The 11,397-nt window shown below is 40.0% G+C and overlaps 1 non-coding gene across 1 annotated transcript; it reads right to left on the bottom strand.

Annotated features, from left to right (window-relative positions):
• Positions 1–10,429: 10,429 nt before the first annotated feature.
• Trnat-ugu lies at positions 10,430–10,503 on the bottom strand. The gene has a single exon. It is a non-coding gene; the product is annotated as a tRNA-Thr (tRNA).
• Between the last annotated feature and the right edge of the window lie 894 nt (positions 10,504–11,397).

The following is an 11,397-nucleotide window of genomic DNA, read 5'->3' as shown; positions in this document are numbered from 1 at the left end:
TAGCTGAATAATATTATTTCAACACAGTATTGACATTATAGTAATAAAATCAAGATTCGGAAAACTCGTTAACAGTTTTATGAGTAAATTACATTTCCAGGGAACACGAAATGAGTGTGTTGTACTTCGAGTATACGTTTGGTGGTTTTTCCATACCTGCTCTGCATTCCAGCTGCCCGTTCCAAAGTACCACCCATATTCTGATATTAATTTCATTGACCTTTGATACATCAGCGAAAAGCGTCTCCTGCCGAAACAAACACAGAAATTTTTCTTCATGCCCTCAGAACAGATACCTGGTGACTTTGAACTTCAGCCTGAACCTGTGCCGGCCGCAGTGGCCGAGCAGTTCTAGGCGCTTCAGTCGGGAACCGCGCAACTGCTAGTGTCGTAGGTTCGAATCCTGCCTCGGGCATGGATGTGTGTGATGTCCTTAGGTTAGTTAGGTTTAATAGTTCTGAGTTCTAGGGGACTAAGTCCCGTAGTGCTCAGAGCCTAAACCTGTGCTCTTTCTCCACCAGTCTACAAAAACAAACCTGTGGCAGAGAAGAAGGACGTTGTTTGGAAGGCTTAGTGTAAAATGTAGGACTGATTCTTGAAGAAGAAAACTTCCTATTAACATTTTTATAGTATTCTAGGTAGGAGCATTTGAATAAGTCAGTCAACGAAAACTTTGTCAACAGTAACCACATTATGTTGCCGACTAGTACAATGCCGCACGTTCCATGTTTCCTCAACTGATGGCAATTAACTCTTACAAGACAACCTGGAAAAAATAGCACTTTCGTGACAGCGTTTAGTTTCTTGCCGTCTTTGTAATTCCCTGTTTCCTTTGTGCGATTCAGTAACGGACGTCTCTCTTACTTTTTTTTTTTCGCCCTCTACAGCTTCCTCTAGTGCCCCAGGGAAGTCATTCCCTTGTATGTTAACAGATGTCCTATCATCCAGTCCCTTCTCCGTCAGTGTTTTCCACGTATTCCTTTCCTCTCCGATTCCACGCAGAACTTCCTAATTCCTTACCTTATCAGTCCACCCAATTTTAAACATTCATCTGTAGCGCCACGTCTCAAATCCTTCGATTCACTTCTGTTCTGGTTTCTTCCACAGTCCATGTTTCACTATCATACAATGTTGTGGTCCAAATGTACATTCTCAGAAACTTCTTCCTCAAACTGAGGCCTATGTTTGAAACTAGTAGACTCCTCTTGTCCATGAATACCCTTTCTGCCAGTGTTAGTGCTTCTGATATCCTCCTTGCTTGCTTCCTCTGTCATTGGTAATGCCTAGGTTGTTGAATTCCTTAACTTCACCTACTTCCTGGTCATCAGTTCCGATCTTAAGTTTTTCGCTGTTGTCATTTCTGCTACTTCTCATTACTTTCGTCTTCCCTCGACTTACTCTCAAACCATATTCTGTGGTCATTAGACTGTTCATTCCATTCAGCAGTTCGTATAATTCTTCATCAGTTTCTCTCAGGGTAGCAATACCATCAGCAAATCGCATCACTGACATCTTTTCACATTGAATTTTAATTCCGCTCATGAACCTTTGTTTTATTTCTACAATTACTTCTTTGATATACAGATTGAACAGCAGGGGTGAAATAATACACCTCTGTCTTACACACTTTTTAATCCGAGAACTTGGTCATCCACTCTTATTATTCCCTCTTACTTCTCGTACATATTGTATATTATCCGACTGTCCCTACAGTTTACTCCTATTGTTCTCAGAATTTCGAACATATTGCACCATTTTACACTGTCGAACGCTTTCCCAAGGTCACCAAATCCTATGAACGTGTCTTGATTTTTCTTTAGTCTTGCTTTCATTATTAACCGCAACGTGAGAATTGCCTCTCTAGTGCCTTTACTTTCCCTAAAACCCAACTTACTGCCATCTAACACAATTTTACTTTTCTTCTACATTCTTCGGTATGTTATTCTTGTCAGTAACTTGGATGCATGAGCTATTATACTCATTGCGTGATAATTCTCGCACTTGTCAGATCGTGTAGTCTTCGGAATTGTCTCGATGATATTTTACGTAAAGTCAGATGGTATGTAGCCAGATGAAATTTCCACATACCAATCTGAATAGTCGTTTTGTTGCCACTTCCCGAAACGATTTTAGAAACTCTGATGGGATGTTATCCATCCCTTCTGCCTTATTTGATCTTAAGTCCTCCAAAGCTCTCTTAAATTCTGATTCTAATACGGATCCCATATCTCTTCTAAATCGACTCCTGTTTCATTTTCTATCATACCAGACAAATCTTTCCCCTCATAGAGGCCTTCAATGTACTCTTTGCAACTGCACGCAATCTCCTCTGCATTTAACAGTGGAATTCCCGTTGCACTCTTAATGTTACCACCGTTGCTTTTAACTTCACCGAAGGTTGTTTTGGTTATCCTATATGCTGAGTCAGTCCCTCAGACAATCATTTCTTTTTCGACTTCTTCACGTTTTCACAAAGCCATTTCGTCTTACCTTCCCTGCACTTCCTATTTATTTCATTCCTCACTGATCTGTATCGCTGTATTCCTGATTTTCCCTAAACTTTTATTTACTTCCTTCTTTCATTGATCAACTGAAGTATTTCTTCTGTTATCCATGGTTTCTTCGCAGTTATCTTCAGTGTACATATGTTTTTCTTTCTCTGCAACTTCTGTGATTGCCCTTTTCAGAGATGTCCATTCCTCTTCAACTGTACTGCCTACTGAGCCATTCCTTACTACTGTACCCATAGCCTTACAGAACTTCAAGGTAACTCGTCATTTCTTATTACTTCCGTATCCCACTTCTTTGCATATTGATTCTTCACGACAAATCTCTTAAAGTTCAGGCTACTCTTCATCACTACTAAATTGTGATCTCAGTCTGTATCTGCTCCTGTGTACGCCTTGCAATCCATTCTGATTTCGGAATCACAGTCTTACCGTAATGTAATCCAACTGAAACCTTCTCATATCACCCGTCCTTTTCGAAGTATACGCCTCCTCTTGTGATTCTTGAACGGAGTATTCGCTATTACTAGCTGAAATTTATTGTTGTTGTGGTCTTCAGTCCTGAGACTGGTTTGATGCAGCTCTCCATGCTAATCTATCCTGTGCAAGCTTCTTCATCTCCCAGTACTTACTGCAACCTACATCCTTCTGAATCTGTTTAGTGTATTCATCTCTTGGTCTCCCTCTACGATTTTTACCCTCCACGCTGCCCTCCAATACTAAATTGGTGATCCCTTGATGCCTCAGAACATGTCCTACCAACCGATCCCTTCTTCTGGTCAAGTTGTGCCACAAGCTTCTCTTCTCCCCAATCCTATTCAATACTTCCTCATTAGTTATGTGATCTACCCATCTAATCTTCAGCATAAATTTATTATAGAACTCAATTACTGTTCTTCTTTCTCATTCCTTGTCCCAAGGTCATACTGTCCTGTAACGTATTCTTCCACTTCTTCCCCTACAACTGCATTCCAGTCGCCCATGACTATTAGATTTGCATCTCCCTTTACGCATTCTGTTATCCTTTCAATATCCTCTTACCCATTGTTTATCTCTTCATCTTCAGCTTGCGACGTCGGCATGGTTACCTAGAGTATCATTCTCGGTGTTGCTTTGTTGTCAATTCTGATAAGAACAACCTTATTACTGAACTGTACTGTCCACAGTAACTCACTCTCAGCTTCACCATCCTATTCATAAAGACCACTTTCTGCTGCAGTTGATATTACGCTATACTCATATGACCAGAAATCCCTATCTTTCGTCCATTTCACTTCACTGACCCATCTTGTATCTAGACTGAGCCATTGCATTTCCTGTTTCAGATTTTCTTGTTTCCCTACCACGTTCAAGCTTCTGACACTCCACGCCCCGCCTCTTAGACTCTTACCAAAGCAAAGAGAATATTGAGAAAATTTGTTAACAAACTGTACTCCGTAAACGACTGAATCAAAGAGAAATGAAGATGAGAATATGTGAAAAGTAACGTTTTTTTGTTTTTTTTTATTTTTAGGATGTGCCACATATGCAACAACCCACTGAGGTTTGTATTTATGTGAGTACCCCAAATCTATAAAGGAAACTTTTGTGATGATTTCTTACAAAGTCGCGGTGACGTCCTTCCGCATTTATGTTCGTCTCGTCTCACTTTGTTGTCGGCCGGACGTTAAACCGTAAAACTCCTTCCTTCCCTTTGGTTATATCTGCAGAGCATGGAATACTTACAGAACGGCCATCTTAGTGTTCAGCATAGTTCTTGACATAGCGCACAATTATTTTAACGATAATACTAGTGCAATCAAAGTGAATACTGTGGAATTTATAGATTTCTACGTTTGAGGTTGAAATATATTTCACCCATAATGTAGCGGCCTACTACTTAATGAGTGAACGAGAAATCATTCCTTTTAATCTCACATAGAAAAATACAGCCATTCATCTTTACACGCCAATATTAATTTACGTTTACTTTAAGGGGTTCTCCACTTTTCACCAGTTACCCTGTATTCCCATTCGCGAATATTCAAGATCGTTGTAGTCTTCCTCTTTCAGACCTCTCTTCCTGATCATTCCAATTATTCCCGCTTACCATGTTATCCTTGGCCGTGCACGTTTCTCCCTTTCCGGCGCTGTTTAATCCAGAACTGTTATTGTTCCTCGACGTCACTCGATTCGCGGTACCATTGAACAGCTCTTTCTCAGTTCTTCACACGACTAATTATTACATTTGGATTATTACTCTTATTTCCTCATTTCTTTTCCTTTCTCTTCTAGATATCCTGCCTGCCCTCCTTATCCTATGTCCTGCACCGTTTGTAAAGAGGCAAAATTATGCATCACTGGACCACACTTCACGACTTAGCCACCGTGCTTCTTCTGTGTTGCTTGGGCCATTGAAGACAAGCAGTTTTGTGATGCACTGTGAGCTATGACCCTTTTTGAGGCACACAGATGTCCACTGTATGTAGTTCCCTTCCCAAATAGTTGAGAAGCATGTGCATCCACTAACAACAGCAATTCCTGTTGGGTTCTAATCCCATTCACATTAACAATGTGTGACAATTGTGTATGTCAGTTAGGGGGTTTTTACGACCACTATTCTTACTCCGTATTACGGTACTACGAGCCGTATACTGTGGTTTGTACACACGTTGGACAGTGTGCACTGTTACAACAAACTGCATCTTCATTCATACATCGCTAAAGAGCATCTTTCTGCCGTTTCACACACACACACACACACACACACACACACACACACACAGACATATTCCACTATATTGTAATCACTTATGTCATGGAGGGCTTGCGAACTAACATCCCAAAGATGTTGGGGCTCACATGCGGTTCCTCTTTCTCGAAATGTCTTGGCGCAAACTCGTCTAGGGGTTGAACCGCACGTGTCGCATTAAACGCCCTAAATTAGACACTTATGACCCTTTGGTTGAATTGTCTGGCTGATGGCAAGTTCGCAAAACTGTATAAAGTTAATGTGACATACAATAACAGTAATAGTAATATCGTGAACTAAATTAACGACCCATAAATGATGTAGGCCACACAGTTGCGATTTGGTTTGAATAATGTTTATTCAGAACGCAAACCAATTGCGAAAGAATTAATATTACCCTCGAGTGCATATCCATTTGACACAGTTCGATCATTCATAATCTCATCAAGAAATACCTCGTTAACTAAGCGAAAAGTTAGTGTTCACACCAGGCGCGCGGCTGCTCACCGCTCAGATAACACACAACGCGAAATTTTCTAAGTCCTTTCACTTCCTAGCCGCCTGAAGACCAACTGTCCGCTTTCGCGTCTGCATCCGAACTGTGCCCTTTGATGTCTCCAGCCAAACTATACCCTTTGGTGTCTAGACCAGAACTGTCTGCTTTCGCGTCTGCCCCAGCACTGTCCACTTTGGTGTCTCCAGCCGCACTGTCCCTCTGCCCGTCCCCAAATGCGTTTCCCGCGGGCCGAATATCGTCTCTCAGCTGACTAGTGCAGTTCCCTTTCCTGAAGCCGTCCTTCTGATTGGCTACAGCTTATTCTACATTATTTTACGTTTTAATATATTTCAATAATAAAAGCTTGACCACTTTCACATTCTAAATAGAGTAACAATAATATGCATTACATAATAAACGTTAAATTCTTTTTCATAAAACCAATACAATTTCCTTCTTAACTTTGAATGTTATGGCCAGTAACCTTGCACCAATGTGCTTTGTACTAAATTTTGCAACAGATATTCTGTTACCTAATGATTCAATGAGGTGTCATGCTGTCATAGTTCAATGCTTTTTGTGTGGAGGAAATGATTATCTGATGCTTAACTGAAAATACTGAAATTTAAATTTACTATATATTTTAAACAAGTAAAGTTACAGAGCCGATATTTACAACATTTGTCATTTTAATGGTGCGTTTCTATATGAAATGTCGATCGTTAAGATCGACCTAAGCGTTCAGGTTTTAGCATTCATGTCTTTGATACAAAACTTGTTAATTTCACCTTATAGTAAATCCTATACTATTATAGACATGATCAGATTGAAGTTTTATTGGGTCACCATGAAAATTTATGGAGAATGGCAGATTAAAATTACTGTGGCTTGATTCCCTGCACTACTACAGAATTAAATAAATTCTCTTTATTTCCCATCTTAGGTCAGCCATATTTAACATTGCTATGTCGTTATCAGGAGAAAGAAAACTGGCGTTCTACGGATCGGAGCGTGGAATGTCAGATCCCTTAATCGGGAATGTAGGTTAGAAAATTTAAAAAGGGAAATGGATAGGTTAAAGTTAGATATAGTGGGAATTAGTGAATTTCGGTGGCAGGAGGGACAAGACTTTTGGTCAGGTGATTACAGGGTTATAAATACAAAATCAAATAGGGGTAATGCAGGAGTAGGTTTAATAATGAATAAAAAATAGGAGTGCGGGTTAGCTACTACAAACAGCATAGTGAACGCATTATTGTGGCCAAGATAGACACAAAGCACATGCCTACTACAGTAGTACAAGTTTATATGCCAACTAGCTCTGCAGATGATGAAGAAATAGATGAAATGTATGACGAGATAAAAGAAATTATTCAGGTAGTGAAGGGAGACGAAAATTTAATAGTCATGGGTGACTGGAATTCGTCAGTAGGAAAAGGGAGAGAAGGAAACATAGTAGGTGAATATGGATTGGGGGGAAGAAATGAAAGAGGAAGCCGCCTTGTAGAATTTTGCACAGAGCGTAACTTAATCATAGCTAACACCTGGTTCAAGAATCATAAAAGAAGGTTGTATACCTGGAAGAATCCTGAAGATAGTAAAAGGTATCAGATAGATCATATGATGGTAAGACAGAGATTTAGGAACCAGGTTTTAAATTGTAAGACATTTCCAGGGGCAGATGTGGATTCTGACCACAATCTATTGGTTATGAACTGCAGATTGAAACTGAAGAAACTGCAAAAAGGTGGGAATTTAAGGAGATGGGACCTGGATAAACTGAAAGAACCAGAGGTTGTAGAGAGTTTCAGGGAGAGCATAAGGGAACAATTGACAGGAATGGGGGAAAGAAATACAGTAGAAGAAGAATGGGTAGCTCTGAGGGATGAAGTAGTGAAGGCAGCAGACGATCAAGTAGGTAAAAAGACGATGGCTAATAGAAATCCTTGGGTAAAAGAAGAAATATTGAATTTAATTGATGAAAAGAGAAAATGCAGTAAATGAAGCAGGCAAAAAGGAATACAAACGTCTCAAAAATGAGATCGACAGGAAGTGCAAAATGGCTAAGCAGGGATGGCTAGAGGACAAACGTAAGGATGTAGAGGCTTGTATCACTAGGGTAAGATAGATACTGCCTACAGGAAAATTAAAGAGACCTTTGGAGAGAAGAGAACCACTTGTACGAATATCAAGAGCTCAGATGGCAACCCAGTTCTAAGCAAAGAAGGGAAGGCAGAAAGGTAGAAGGAGGGTTTATACAAGGGCGATGCACTTGTGGACAATATTATGGAAATGGAAGAGGATGTAGATGAAGACGAAATGAGAGATAAGATACTGCGTGAAGAGTTTGACAGAGCACTGAAAGACCTGAGTCGAAACAAGGCCCTGGGAGTAGACAACATTCTATTAGAACTACTGATGGCCTTGGGAGAGCCAGTCATGACAAAACTCTACCATCTGGTGAGCAAGATGTATGAGACAGGCGAAATACCATCAGACTTCAGGAAGAATATAATAATTCCAATCCCAAAGAAAGCAGGTGTTGACAGATGTGAAAATTACCGAACTATCAGTCTAATAAGTCACAGCTGCAAAATACTAACGCGAATTCTTTACAGACGAATGGAAAAACTGGTAGAAGCGGACCTCGGGGAAGATCAGTTTGGATTCCGTAGAAATGTTGGAACACGTGAGGCAATACTAACCTTACGACTTAGCATAGAAGAAAGATTAAGAAAAGGCAAACCTACGTTTCTAGCATTTGTAGACTTAGAGAAAGCTTTTGACAATGTTAACTGGAATACTCTCTTTCAAATTCTGAAGGTGGCAGGGGTAAAATACAGGGAGCGAAAGGCTATTTACAATTTGTACAGAAACCAGATGGCAGTTATAAGAGTCGAGGGGCATGAAAGGGAAGCAGTTTTTGGGAAAGGAGTGAGACAGGGTTGTAGCCTCTCCCCGATGTTATTCAATCTGTATATTGAGCAAGCAGTAAAGTAAACAAAAGAAAAATTCGGAGTAGGTATTAAAATTCATGGAGAAGAAGTAAAAACTTTGAGGTTCGCCGATGACATTGTAATTCTGTCAGAGACAGCAAAGGACTTGGAAGAGCAGCTGAACGGAATGGACAGTGTCTTGAAAGGAGGATATAAGATGAACATCAACAAAAGCAAAACCAGGATAATGGAATGTAGTCAAATTAAATCGGGTGATCCTGAGGGAATTAGATTAGGAAATGAGACACTTAAAGTAGAAAAGAGTTTTGCTATTTAGGGAGTAAAATAACTGATGATGGTCGAAGTAGAGAGGATATAAAATGTAGACTGGCAATGGCAAGGAAATCGTTTCTGAAGAAGAGAAATTTTTTAACATCGAGTATATATTTAAGTGTCAGGAAGTCGTTTCTGAAAGTATTTGTATGGATTGTAGCCATGTATGGAAGTGAAACATGGACGATAACTAGTTTGGACAAGAAGAGAATAGAAGCTTTCGAAATGTGGTGCTACAGATGAATGCTGAAGATAAGGTGGGTAGATCACGTAACTAATGAGGAGGTATTGAATAGGATTGGGGAGAAGAGAAGTTTGTGCACAACTTGACTAGAAAAGGGATCGGTTGGTAGGACATGTTTCGAGGCATCAAGGGATCACAAATTTAGCATTGGAGGGCAGCGTGGAGGGTAAAAATCGTAGAGGGAGACCAAGAGATGAATACACTAAGCAGATTCAGAAGGATGTAGGTTGCAGTAAGTACTGGGAGATGAAGAAGCTTGCACAGGATAGATTAGCATGGAGAGCTGCATCAAACCAGTCTCAGGACTGAAGACCACAACAACAACAACATGTCTCCTTGGTCACCAAAGACTTCTACTGGGTTTCCCTATGACGTAGGTTCTCGTCTGTCTCACTCACACACTACAGCACTTAGGCCTCAATAGAGAACAGATTCGTGTGAATTTCCCCATCTCAAAGTGAATCTGCATCCTTTGTGGCACGCAGTCCTGGAGGACAGGGCTCGTTTCACAATTCCTGTAGACTGACTCTTTCGGCCACATATTTAAATGAGAGCGCAATGCTCGTTAACTCATAGGCTACACCACCATCTCGTACACCTTTAAGTGCTCGAATGCAACCAGTGTCCTCATTTAGTCAGCTGAACCTATTATGGAAAATCTTGTTTCGTTCTTGAACAAAAAGTAAGTAATTCGACAACTGTAAAATATCAGTATTCTGAGATTATTTGTCGTTAGATTTATTTTACCATCTCTTTTGGTTCTTTCCACTTTTTTTCCACTTACAATTTCTACACGTACCTCCTCTTCTATAGTTTCTTGTAACTCCCGTAATATATAATATGTTGTTCGAAACAACCGATTCAATATGTGGGTGGGCCGAGATGTTGCCAAGGTTATTTGATTGCGCTGTAGAAGTATAGCTGGGAATGCTTACACCTCCTCTATTAAGTCCCTATTCCTCCCCAAGTGATTTCCACATTTTTGGAGCCCTTAAGAAAGATAATGGTGGCTGTTGATTTGCTTCGGATGAAAAGGTGCACGCTTGGTTACAATCATGTTTCCTTAGTGTAAAACCCCTTTACTATAACTTATATTTTTCTGGAATAAATGATGACTAACTGAAACCCTCAGCTGCCGACAGGTGTTGTTGATATACCTCGATGTGGACAGCTGAAAATGTGTGCCCCGACCGGGACTCGAACCCGGGATCGCCTGCTTACATGGCAGACGCTCTATCCATCTGAGCCACCGAGGACACAGATGAATAGCGCGACTGCAGGGACTTATCCCTTGCACACTTCCCTTAAGACTCACATTCCCAACTGTCCACAATTCTACATATGTAATGTACCTTATGGACATTATGTTTTACTATGCAAAATTTTTTATTTGCTTCTGCGGAGGACTGATGAGAACCAAACCGTCCATATGGCAATATATATACTATCTGAACAAATAAAAAAGGGCGCGGCCTTGAATTTTTTCTTCGAGGATAGTTAAGAGGTGCCTGAATGATCGCTTTTTTCTTTTAATATCCCGATATTATCATATAAGTATGGTTGTCGGTAGCTCTGAATAGTTTAAAATATACTAAGCTCATTCTCATTCAAAATTACAATACCAGTCCACATGTTTGTGTTAATAATCATTACTCTAATAGTTCGATTTTCCAGGTTTTTCTTTTGTGGGAGACACACTTCGACGTGACATCGGCCCGCCGTTGGCGTGACTTTGTTACTAATTTTGAATACATTTTTCTCTTATTGTACAACCTGAATCTTCAGTCACTCGAAGAAGAAGTCCTAGAATTTTAACTACTCACACGGGATAGAGTGATTATCATACCACCAAATGCAATTTCCATTTTCAAAATTCCATCTTTAGTTGCCATTGTTATTGCCAACCCCAATGTGGGACAGTTACAACGTGTATTCTTAAACTGCTTCGGAATTCATTTAGTGACTGGTGCTGAAATCCAAGTCACAATAGGGAACTGCAAACATTTTTTTCCACAAAAGCGCTGATTGACTTGTCTCACAGTGGTATAAATTTATTAACGGTTACAGCGAAATAATAAACATATTTCTTAAATTTTTTCCATCTGTCTTGTTTTCATTGCACTGACCCTTCTAATAACATCAAAATAATC

Source organism: Schistocerca piceifrons, chromosome 5, assembly GCF_021461385.2.
Source record: "Schistocerca piceifrons isolate TAMUIC-IGC-003096 chromosome 5, iqSchPice1.1, whole genome shotgun sequence".
In the NCBI taxonomy this organism is placed as follows: Eukaryota; Metazoa; Arthropoda; class Insecta; order Orthoptera; family Acrididae; genus Schistocerca; species Schistocerca piceifrons.
The sequence above is the reverse complement of the archived record's forward strand: the minus strand, read 5'-3'. Positions and strand labels throughout refer to the sequence as shown.